The following is a 12,545-nucleotide window of genomic DNA, read 5'->3' on the forward strand; positions in this document are numbered from 1 at the left end:
CGCACAATAGGGGACACAGGTCCATTTTAACATGCTTCCTAGTGAGAAATTGGAATACACACATGTGTGAATGTTGGAGATGGAAAATTGGGTGGGGTTTGCTCCTAGTTATGTGCTGAAAGGAGGGAAGTGCCGTGGCTGACAACTTCCTTAAGCAGATAAAGAAATACAGTTTAATAAACAGCCTTTTCAGAGAAGATGACCTCACTGAGGAGATCTTAAGTTCTGGGAGAACTAATCTGGTAGCTTTTGAAGTCTGGGGTCTTTCAGAGCTTCCTAGAGCAGGCTGGTTCTGCGCTGAGTGGGATTCGTAATCACAATGAATCTCTACGTCTTAGTTTCATTTTGAGCTCTTTAAAACGATTAAATCAAGCCTTCCACAGACCTAAAGGAAAACATCCTCCATTGCGCATTTTATATGAAATGAAAACTCCACTTTCTTTTTGTGCCCTTTGTGCTAATGCAATCTGCAAACTCATATGGTGGTTCTAATAGGTCAATATATTTCAGGGGGTGATCAGAGTGTTAAAGAGGGTAGGTTAAAATGCAGGGGTGGGCCGGGAGAGTGGTTATGCATCTTTCTTTGTGTGCTTGTCCAAACATCACTGCAGGGGGTGTAAGCAGCACCAACACAAATCATTTTTTACACCGATGCAGCGCATCTAAATGCACCAACCTAGCTATTGGTGCGCAGAACAACCCTCGAGCAGACAAGCCTTGCTAACATCTAATTGTAAAAAATGCCTGTGGCCCAATCAAATGTCCTCGGTAAACAGCGGGCCTGACTCTGCTGCCATTTGTCCAGCACGGAGTAGGAGTAATAAGCTGTTACTTTGGAATGCCACACTTCGCATCGAGGTGCAAGGCAAAGGAGAAGTAGGCCCACTGGCTTCTAAAGAGTTGCTATTAGTAGGTTAGTGCCCAGCATCTTGTCTATACACAAACCTACACCTGTGCAAAGCCCCGTCTGGACACTCTGAGTTCAGTTAAAAGCGGCTTATTTTGGTTTAGTCTAACTTTATTCTGAATTGATTTCAGCTAAACCAAACTAAGCCTGGTTTAAACTGAAATCAGTTTGTCTACTCAGCCTCCTGCACCAGAGTAACCTGTGAACCAATGCAGCTGTGTGGGTAGAGAAGCCCCAAGCCAGTGGGAGCCAGCATGGCTGCTGTGTCATCGAATCATCCGTTGCTTTGCTAAAACTTCAGAGCTGTTTCCCCCTCTCCTTTTGCTCTACCCCAGTCCTTCCTTGATCCCTTGCAGCGCTTTCCCCAACATCCTTCCAGAGAGGCGGGGAAACTGACCACAGCGCTACCTGTGCCTAGTGAGCCTCCAGCCATCGTTTCACCAGCTCCATCAATGTCGGCCTAAAGGCAACAACAGCTAAATTCTCACTTGTTTTTTAATGCCACCTCACATCTGAGCTTGCTTTGTTCAGTGTATGGTTAACATGAATCTCCTTCCCCAACAGCACACAGTAGGATTTCGTTGCTCCGGGACTATAGGCTGGGAGAGCCGGTACTGACTGCAAAGTTGCTTCAGGCTCCTCTTGGCAGAAACATGAAAATTCAGGTGTGGTTGAGGGGATCTGGGGAGTTTTCTGAGCTGCATTTTGAAGGTATTTGAAATGGACAAGCAGTGGGCAGCTTTATTTTATAGCTTTCCTTTGTGGGTTAAAATCAACTCCAAAGTTTGCTGCTGCTTCGAATAGCATCCCTATGGGTGCTCCATATCAGGTGTACGTGCACCACCATTGCAGATTTTTGGGAGTGGTGCCCAATCGGCCTGTGCATGCCTATAGAGCTCTTTGTTCTCCAGGCCCCAGGATTTAGAGTGCTGTACAAGCAAACTGCTGCAATACCTTCTCAGCCTGTGATGGAACATCTGGTAGTGTGCCCACTTCAAACTTCGCTTCTCACCCGGAGAGTGCCTTCATTTGACCTTAATCTACTTTAGTTTTTTCCTTTAGTTTACAGTTTTTATAAGTCCTACCCCCTAGTGTAAGGGTAATTTTTCCCATTACTCTCCTTCCCTTCCCCTGTTTGAGGGGTTCTCACTCAGGGATTGTTGTCTCCGTGGTGTGCTGGGATCCCTGCAATTCAAGTGGTGCCTCGCCTGTGGGAAATCTCTCCCGGGCAGCGACAGGCATTCCCAGTGTATCTGCTGTCTGGGAGACACACACATACCATCGCAGTCCAAGACCTGCTCATCCTTCAAGAGCAGATCTAGAGAATATACTGATTAAACTTGGCTCCTCATGATGGAGTGCTCCCTTCAGCCAGCCTCAGATCCAGGCCCATATACCCCCCTCATCAGTCTCCAAGTGAGCATACTGGCCTGTCCACCTCTGTATCCTGCTTGCTTAGATCTTTGTGGGATATAAACATGGAGGATACCAGCAGTGCTTCCACACAGAGGAGTTCTGGATCTTCTCAGAGAAAATCTGCCTCAGAAAAGCCTCAGTCACCAGAGAAACTGATTATTTTGGAGACTTCATGTTCCCGAAAGGGTACCGCTGAGGCTCCAGTCTTCCTTGGAGCTCTTTGTAGAAGACTAACCTCCTTGAAAAATCATGGTACCAAGCATGCTTTGGAACTGAAGAAGTCTAAGCATGATCACATCAGCAGAGACTCTAAACAAGCTGTGTTGAAGAAGTCCGTACCATGAACGTGGTCCTCTTGCGGAGGTTTGTCGAGTTTGGGTGCAGATCGATCTGGTACTGCAGGAATTTAGATTCTCTGAAGATTTGTTTGTCTCAGGTGCTCCAGAGGGTCCATTATTACTGTAATGAACAACTGCCAGTACCGAGATCCACTTGGTCACCGAGACCTTCCCTGGTACCCCTACTTCTTCAGGACCTTCAGGGTGAGACAGACAAATGACATCACCTCCGTGCTCTGCTCCTGCCTTGGGACAGTGCTGTGGATATCTCCTCAGATTCCTAACTATCTGTGTTGGAATTTCCTGCTTCCCAGCCTAGAGACATCTCTCCTGACACCTTCACTGAGAGAGAGGCTGTTAAGGCCAGAGATTCTAGCACTGGGTGCCCCCTCCTCTACCTTATGGCCCCTCTCAGCAACCATACCAGGACCCAGGGACTATCATGCGAGACAGACTCCTTACTCCTCCCTGCTCAACCTCAGGAGGAGTCTTTTTTTTGAGGAGCATAAGGTGAGCGCTGACAAGGGGGTGACACCACAAAACCTCATCTCCTTGTCCTCACCAGATGAGGCTATGATGCCACCCCCACCTCCTCCAGCTGATGACTTTAAACAATTTCAGAAGCTTATGAAATGGATTTCATATTGGCTAAGTACATGGCTCCTGGCAGAAACATCTTTGTAAGTACCTGCTTTGCTAAGGAATCTGTTGTTAATAGTTTGTTAAAGTAGCACCTGGATCTCCAACCAGGATTGGGACCCCATTGTGCTAGGCTCTGCACATGTTCATACAGACCCTGCCCAAAAGTGGTTTCATGAGTGCTAGAGCAGATGAAAGAGTGGGGAAGGAAAACTGAGACAGAGCAATGATGTGACTTGCCCAAGGTCACACAGCAAGCCAGTGGCAGAGCTGGGAACAGAACCCAGTATCCTATCTACTGAATTGTACTGCCTCTAATGGATACTTAAAAAAACCAGTACTGGACAAGACTTCGTTAGGTATGCTGTGACTTACTGTCTGGCGTGGGACAATGAGGTGACTGGTTCTGCGCTAATTTCTGCACTGACTTGAATCTCTCTGCCAGTCCCATTAACTGCAGAATTTGACCTATTGTGCATACACCTACAGGCGGGGAGCATAGATGCTGTTGTTTCACATGGACACGTCATGGTGAGGCCGCTATTCAGATACCCGCCGAATTCCCGAGAGGTTTTTCCGGCTTCTCCAGCACATGTACAAATGTTTCACTACCAAATAAATAATTAATGCTGCTGTAAATCTTTTATGCTCGCTCCAGTTTACCTAGGAGTGTCTGTGGGAGAGTGTTTAAAGCTGCTCTGGGTTTTTCTGCCGCTGTTCATTAAACGTGTAGGGAGTGTTCTTGCTTGTAATAAAGTCATCTGGCTGGGAGTGGTGTCCTTGCCAGGCCAGACTCCTGAGTTCTCATGAAGCCAAGACAGAAGAGTTGACAGGACTGCTGGAAAAGGCTCCTTCCATCTCATCAGTCGTGATGCAGGCAGCGGATAGTGAGTTTTGGTTAGGGTGATGGGGGTGGAGGGAGGGACACGTTAGAAATATTAACATGTTCGGCTGGAGGTCCCCTGTTTACCTTGTGAGGGGCTGAGTGTAGATGAGCTTGGCCTGGTCTACACTACGAGTTTTATATCAAATTTAGCAGCGATAAACCATGGGGAGTATCTGGGGATTGGGAGAAAGAGAGAGTTAAAATAGGCAGCACAAGAGCAAGTTGGTTGTTTGGGTCTGTGTGCTGTTTCCCTCGTGTGTTCTAAGCCCCTTAATGGCCACTTCATGTTTTACTAAGGATACAGGCCTCTAACCACCTTGTGTGCCCGTCACGATAAAGCTCTCTGGCAGTGGGATAATTGTCTTTAGTGATAAAGAGGTTCTACTGTATTCCAACTGCAGCTGTAATTACCTTCAGTGTAGCAGCATCTTAGACATGCTCTTGTTTTCTAAAGGTGGAATTGTTATGGGAGGGGTGTGTGTGTGTGTGGCTTTATTTACACATGTAGGGAGGTACACACCCACCTCCAGGTTGGAGTTTGCCTGCAATAGAATCTGAGGCTTGGTGCTGAAAGGAACACCTGTCCTTGGTGATCTCGTTGCGGTAGGTGGACAAACATAACTATTTTTGTAGCAAAAAGGGTCTTTTCAGAGACAGGCTGGTGAGCATGTCCTATTGATTCAAGGGATGTCTTTCAGAAGCCAGCTTTCGGTTTTCACCTGATAAACATTTTATTTTGGGATACAAATGTTTTGTTTCCCGAATATGCACTCAGGGAAGAGGTGTGTGACCTGTAACGTAGAGCTTGGAAGAGAAGGCTTGAGAAATACCATGCTGCTCTGCAAGAAGATATTTTAAAAAGTATTGGGAACTCTCTTGAAAATCAAATTGAAGGGAAGCTGTGATACTTTGCATGTATCTCTTGGTAACCAAATTAATTGTTCCCCAGGCTACTGAGTCGCAACTCGTAAGTGATAAAACAAGAATCTTGGCTCTGAATAAACAGGGAATGAAATTTGAATTAAACATGGTCAATTCAGGTAATGCGCTACATTAAATGGTTTCCGATTAATCTTGCCGCTGTATTATAGGCTTAAAACAAAAAGGCAGCAAACTTGTGCGTTTTCATCATGAGACTTTTAACAGTAGGTATTTTTCACAAGTTTAGCACTTCTGTTAGCTCTAGTAGAACAACTTCCTGGTTTTCTAAAGTAATAAGAGACCATTACAATTAGGCAGAACATTAATCTACTGTGTGTCTTCAACTTGACAAATAGGCAAACACTGCACAGGGCATGGCCAGCATTCCAGCTTTTATTATCTATTTGGTTTTGTTTGCTTTATCACAGTTGTAACACTACTTAATACATATTGTACAAAGTATGTTTAATAATCTGACAGAGAGAGCATCCCAACGTGGGGTCTTGACACCGGAGAGGGAGCTCGGGCAGGGCTGTTCCCGTTTTACACAGAAGAGGCTTTCCCAAGTTCACATGGGAAGGCTATGGAAGAAAAGATCTTAGGTTAAGATCTTGTTTTTACCCAAACGCCCTTTGACAGAGCCAACCAGGAAGAGCATCGGACTTGCCTGCAACATCTCACAGGGCTGGTAGAGTTGCTTTACTTAATTTGCTCCTCTCCGATGGATGCCACTGGTCACGGTGAACAGTTGCTTCATGTCCACAGGTCATGTCTATATGGGTCCTGCGGGGTCTGCTGCCATAATAGCAGGAGCAGGATTAAAGAACAGTCCCTTGCAGGGCTCAACTCTAGAGTATGCGCAGAAAGATCTCTAGAAAGTAGGTCTAGAAGAAGATTTGGTGGTGTGGGAACTCACCTAGTCTATCTAATGGCTCTCAGGTGAAACAAGTGGTCACCTTTTTCTGTCTGTAATGAGACAATATTTTGATTGCATTTTTTCCTTCACTTATGTGGTCAGACATTTGCTATTTATCAGTCAATGTCTGTCGTTCTGGTAGCATAAGGCACAATAAAAGTTTGGAGGCGAAGAAAAGAAACAAATGTTCTGATGAATTTTAGGTTTGATCGAAGGGATGCACTTATCTAATAGAGCGGTTTTGAAATAAAGATGTTGGCAATGTTAGGTTTCATCTGCTGCTGTTCTGCTGGCTGGTCGAGTGCCCTGCAGAATATCACTCAGGTGTTCCAGGTTCGGTACAGAGAGACTGATCGGGTTTTCCCCTTTTAGTTAGTTCTCTTCTGTTCATTTGTCCCTTTGCAGCAGTTATTCTTGTAAGTTGTTGATTTTTTGACTAACAGGTTTTTTTATACATGATGGAAACTAAACTGTGTTGGAACACCAGGTTGGTGAGGTTCTCCAAAGTATCCCCCCACCATTCATGTTTCATTTGAAGCATGAAATCTGGGTAAATAAAATAGTTTTTCATTTCTATTCAAGACAGAATTCCTGACTCCTGGCTCTCCGAAAGGTTTGCACAGGATACACTATTCTGACAATCTAAGTGAGCATTCTCAGAAAGAAGGAAACAATTCAGTGTCTGAAATTGACTGTGCATTTCACACGCTTGCACCGGCGTTGCTTTAACATTCAGATGCCTTTTCAGAAGAAATATAGCCTTTAAAGAAGTTTGTTTCACAATCCAAATTGTGGTTATGGAGCCTTTGGTGGCAACTGTGACTGTTAAAGGTGCAGTAAGATTAAAGTCTTCTCTTTCTGGTCTTGAATATTTCTTCGAAAAGGTACCTGGGATTATAAATCTCTGCATGGTTTTATTTCCTAAGTTGCTTCTGGGTTGATACGTGATGTAGTTCTTAAATTAGTATCCCTTTTAGAAACATCACTTTTCCAGATGACAAGTCAGTTTTAAACTTAAAAGGGTTAAAATATGGCATATGTAAAAATTATACTGTGCTCCTGAGACATTTAAACATAGGAAGCAGTTGCAGTTCTTATTTCCAGGAATGCTGCTGTTTGCAGTTCAGGGGGTTCGGCCACAGAGCTAGTCAATTCCAGCTGATCTTGTGGCTGTATATACAGGAGTGTGTGTTTATCATCTTATTAGCACTAACCTTTCCTACTAGGTGTGTGAACCAAGGTGTGGGAGTCAGTAATTATGAGGAATTAGAGTTGAGAATTGGACCTGTTTATCATTAACAGATCTTCAGGCCTCACCCGAAGGGTAATACATTTCAGGCTGTGTTTAAGTGCATTGCCTTGAAGTAGCTTTACTACTTCTGATGGGAATCCTTGTCAATTCTCTAAAACAGCAAAATTAGCTCACTTTAATGCCTCTCTTTACGATGCCATTTGTCTTCGCTGGGTGTCTGGCACAGGGGGTGAGGGTGTTCAGAAGCTCCTTGCTGAAAGGATTAGCTACAAACTGCAGTGCACATTCCTTTCAGTCAGGTTCCTGCACACTCCATCCTTGTGTGCACAGCCTCGGCGGCTGTTTGAGTTGGCTGGGCCTCCATGCCCTACGTCCTGGCACCTGCGCTCCAGGGGGATGCTGGGTCACTCGCGTTGCGACATGGAGACTTGAATGGCTCAGAATGATGGGCTGACGGTGACCAGCAGAGAGCAAAGTGATAGCTCTGTGTATCAGAGGAGTGGCCATGTTAGTCTGTATCCACAAAAACAACGAGGAGTCCGATGGCGCGTTAAAGTCTAACCAATGTATTTGTGGATGTCTGTGCTTGTCGTGAAGTTTGGAGTTCTTCTGTTAGCAGTAAGGCCGTAGGGAGCGAAGCCCATGATCTGCTTCCTTGGGTAACTTGCTCATGCAGTTTACAAACAATGAGGCTACTTCAGATAGTAGCTCCAGGGTAGGCGTTCACAGCCCAGTGCTCTGAAGGGGGTCAGAGCGCTGTGCAAGATCAGGTCCTAAGTCTTTTAGCCTCTAATTTACACACAATCCATCTTCTCTTTCAGAAGCTTGCACGGCTCATCTTCTCCTCAGATAGCCTGAGTTTCGGAGATCACGCTCCTGAGGCCGGTGGGAACGACATGCTACAGCAAGCCATATATTGTATGTATCTGCTAAGGCCCTTTCTGTCAGCTTTATGGTGTAAACTCTAGTGCACCCCTGCCCCACTATAACGCGACCCAACTGAACACGAATTCGGATATAACGTGGTAACGCAGCGCTCCGGGGGGGCAGGGCTGCACACTCCGGCAGGTCAAAGCAAGTTCGATATAACGCAGTTTCACCTAGAACGTGGTAAGATTATTTGGCTCCCGAGGGCAGCGTTATATCAGGGTAGAGGTGTATCTGCAGAGGTAAAATCTCTCCACCCTTCTGTATCACATGAGACTAAAGAATGGAACGCAGGTCCTTTCAGCTGCATGTAGTGAAGGACCTAATTATGGAGGATTATCATGTAACATAGTTGAGGTAACTGTTGCATCTTAAGTTTTGAGCAAGTTTATGTAATGCTTCCGTGGTCTCCTAGCCTGAACTATGGGTGTGGGCCCCTCTCTTCCCTCAAACACCTGAGGGATTCCAGCCCCTGCCGCTCTGGCTCTGTTGAGAGATGTTTTGTTGGGCTTGCAGCCTAAGGTTTTAGGGGGTTAATACAAATGCGTCTGTCTTATGAGGAGAAATGTAAAGCTTCATACCAAAATATTTAAACATGAAGCTACTGTGATCATTTTTAACTAACTTCGTTAATAATCGACAGGTTGTTCATAGCCCAGTACGAGTTAATATTTCCCTCTGGAGTTTTAACTGCTGTTCAAAGAAACAAGAGTAAAATTGGAAGATGTTAAAAGATGGTTATAATAAATTCAGTGTGCTTATACTTGGCTCCAAGTCTAAGGAGGCAGCATAGAACAGAGTGCTGAAAACTCCTGGCTTCCATTGCTGGCTATTTTGCTGACCCACTTCAGGAACTTGGGCCAGCTACTTGGACCCATATTTTCAGGGGCCTGTGATTGACATCTTGGCTTTGAATTTTTTCAGAAGTGGTGAGTATCCCGCATCTCCAGCTGATGTCAGTGGTTGTGCAGCAGCACTGCAGGAGCATTCTGTGGTAGACAGAAAAGTGACATTAACCAGTGCGGTTAAAATCCCAGCGAGAGTAGGTTTTAGTTATAGCTAAGTATTCTGCCCTGAAATCCACAAGTGAAGAGCTGAGAACTCAGCACCAGAACATCTGCACTCCAGGCCCGACAGAGATGCAGTGTGCCAAGCATGTTATCTCCAGGCAGCAGCCTTGCCTTTGTGTCTAATTGGTAATGTTTCTCTGTGAGCTTTTAATTTGGTTTTGATTTGGTTTTGCTCATTGAGTTGACCGGTGCCCTTGTTTTGCTGTGTTCAGAAGCGCCCTACTGGTCAGTGACAAACGGGGCTCTTCTGTGTGTATTGTCTGGCTGTTTTCAGCGGTAGCCCAGTATTGTGCTTTTGGCTCACAATGTGGGAATTGTGAGGGAACGCCATTCCTGACCGTCCTGGCTCCCGCACAGCGCTGCCCATGAGAGAGCGCAAGGGGATGGCTTGGGAATCAGACTTGCACAGAACATGTTCACTGACCTTTCACAATGGGTAGCAAAGTAGGTGTTTTGAATTTTAGCTTGCAGGAGCCAGCCATGTTGTTATAGGCATCTGCCTTGTTTCAGTTTTGTCCTTGTTGTAAGTTGCTTTCTTTATCTTTTATGTTAAGCTGCATACAGTTCAGCAAAGGGGTTACCACTTACATTTCAAATGTGTTCGTTTTCCAGCTCTTCCAGTTTAAGCCAAACTCTGCCTTGTCCCTTTCCCTGGGAGGATTTCATCCAGTGGCAAATGACCTGTACTGTTTGTGCTGCGGTCTTTACACACAATGGGCTACATTTCAGGCCTAGCTCTGAATTCTGGCTCAGTTGCACTCCAGGCTGTTGGGCTGTTTGTGTATGAGTTTTGTAGTGCAGGTGTGACTAGCGGAAAGTCAGTCGAATGTGGCATTACTGAGCGGGACCAAAGTCTTTCCTCTCAATGCCCTTTTTAGTGAGTCAACATGTATCATTTGTATTACAGTAGCACTGGAGGCCTCAACCCAGGTCAGAGCCTGTGACGAACTGGGACTGTTCTTAATGTTTGCTCTGAACACTGTGTTGGTGCCTCAGTGTCCCCTAGGCAGTTCTTAAGTATCTTGGTGGTGGGATAAGGGGGTGTGATTGCTACAGAGGAAGGGGCCAGTGCACCTAAATGCTGGGCACTCTGTCTCCTAGCAACTGAATGGCCTGGGCTTCCTCTGCAAAGGTGCCGCTGAAAGTGTTGGAGAACAAAGGATCAGGTGCCTCTGGCCGGGAAGGGACTGGCGAGAGAGGGCTGAGGGGGTTAGTCTGGGCTGCTGTGGGACTAGGATGAAGGGCGAACCTCGGGTCTGACTCACTGCCCCCAAATGGACCGGCGAGGGTTGGTTCTGCTGTATCTACACTCTGTTTAGACTCTGTTCTGCTCATCGAACAAACTCTGTTTGGCTGCTGAGGTCACGTTGACTTGCAAAGTGGGGGGCAGAACCCTGTGGCTTTCCCAGGACACCACTGGGTGGGCTGCTGTGGAAGCCACGGCGGGAAGGAGGCGAATGTCCAAGGAGAGACCCAGGAGGTGAAGCCGTGTGAGCTTCTTGCCCTGAACAAGTCTGCTCCAAGGGAGAGGAGGCTCCCCAAAGTCCTGACTGGCTTAGTGGGGAGCAGTTCCAGAGCATCGCCTGGGGACTCCGTGACAGAGCCCCATTATGCAAGGCACTGAACAGACAGCGCCTGCTTGAAGAGCACACAATCGAAACAGGGGAGCCAGATGAAGGGTTACTGTCACCATTTCGCAGAGGGGCAGCGAGCACACAGAGTCAGTGACTTTCCCAAGGGGAAAGAGAACGTTAAGTGATAGTGTTGGGCTGTGTTAGTGTTCTCTGTGAAATCGGGAGACATATATTGCACAAAGCAGGCAGGTTTGTTGGGTTAATCAAAGGACATTCTCTTTTCCCCCTAACCTTAGTATAACCATAATTTAATATTTGTATTACAGTAACATCCAGAGGCTAGAGCTGGGAGCAGGGCCCCATTGTGCTAGGCACTGTATGTACACAGATTTTGTAGATGCTGAGGTTTGATGCTACTGGGGCTTGGAAGGGTTTGCATGCCAATTTCTCCCCTTTTACAGGGTTTAATGGCTGGGCCCTGATAGCTCTGAGAGAGCCGAGCTGAGTGACCAGTACCAGGAGTCAGAGATTGGCTCCCATTTCGCTGCACTCGCCTCATCTGCCCATTTTCCTTAGTGCTGTTTTAATCCAGTATTATCGCTATAATTTCCTGGACCGGGCAGTTAATCCACAGACTTCAGCAGCTGTGTAAGGAGCTCTGCCTCTCCTGACTAAAGGAAACTGCTGTTTCCATCTCTCGCCTTGACTGTTTAAAAAAAACATTTTGGCAAGGGTTTCTCATCCATGTGAACTGGAGCAGGGAGCTGCAGCAGCTGCTCTTCTGAGCACAGCGGGTTTGGCTTTGTCTTTTAGGTAGATAGGCTGGTCTGGAGACAAACGAATGGATCCGAGACTCTAAAATGGAGGAGGGAGAGAAAATGTTATGAACCTCCCGGTAACATGCCCTGCAACAAACCAAGCAGCTGAATCAGAGGCCTGTTGCCTGGGTGCTGATGGGATTTTATAGAATTGCTCCCAGGATGCTTCGTGTGCAGGTAAATGTATTACAGAATCGTAGCCTTACTCCCCTGGGCAGTGGCACAGCACCTCGGAGAGAGTTAGTTGCCAGGGCTGTCTCTGTCTTATCCCCCGCCTCCCTCCTTTATGCTGCTTAGCTGGAATTTTCCAAAGGAGTTAGGCACCACTGCAAAAGTTTTAAGGGCAGAAGGGACCACTCTGACCATTTAGCCTGGCTCCTGGATAGCACAGGCCAGAGACATGGAAATGCACCCAGGGATTCCTGCAATGGACAGAATTACTCCCCCCAGTGGCTTGTGTCTGAGTGAAGAGCGTTTCTTAGATTGGGTGAGGCGGGCCAGGTTTATAAAAATACTGATGGGTTTGTCTTTGGTACTCAAGGACCTGCATACCCTGCTGGTAGGATTGGGGCCTCTGAACCGGTACAAGAGGAGGTCTCGGCCCACTTTTAGGAATGGAACTACAGCCCCGGCAATGCAGCGGAGTGGCTGTTTGCTTGTATGGCCGTGGCACTCAGAGGTCCACAGTCACGAATCGGAGCCCGTCCTGGGGGCTGCAGGGAGATAGTCCCTTAGGGTATGTCAACATTACGGGATTATTCCGATTTTACAGAAACCAGTTTTTTAAAACAGATTGTATAAAGTCGAGTGCACACGGCCAAACTAAGCACATTAATTCGGTGGTGTGCGTCCATGTACCGAGGCTAGTGTCGATTTCCTGA

At 46.6% G+C, this 12,545-nt stretch overlaps 1 protein-coding gene across 3 annotated transcripts in view; it reads left to right on the forward strand.

Moving 5' to 3' along the window:
- The window catches only part of SIPA1L3 (signal induced proliferation associated 1 like 3), a 133,883-nt gene that overhangs the window by 23,251 nt on the left and 98,087 nt on the right, over positions 1-12,545 (forward strand). For 2 of the 3 annotated variants that reach the window (XM_075070578.1, XM_075070580.1), the window contains exon 2: positions 8,100-8,193. The gene's annotated coding sequence lies outside the window, so the exon portion shown is untranslated. Of the gene's footprint in view, positions 1-8,096; positions 8,194-12,545 lie in introns of all 3 variants that reach the window. The other variant, XM_075070579.1, reaches the window with a different exon arrangement.

Source organism: Chelonoidis abingdonii, chromosome 11 (assembly GCF_003597395.2).
Source record: "Chelonoidis abingdonii isolate Lonesome George chromosome 11, CheloAbing_2.0, whole genome shotgun sequence".
Lineage (NCBI taxonomy): Eukaryota > Metazoa > Chordata > Testudines > Testudinidae > Chelonoidis > Chelonoidis abingdonii.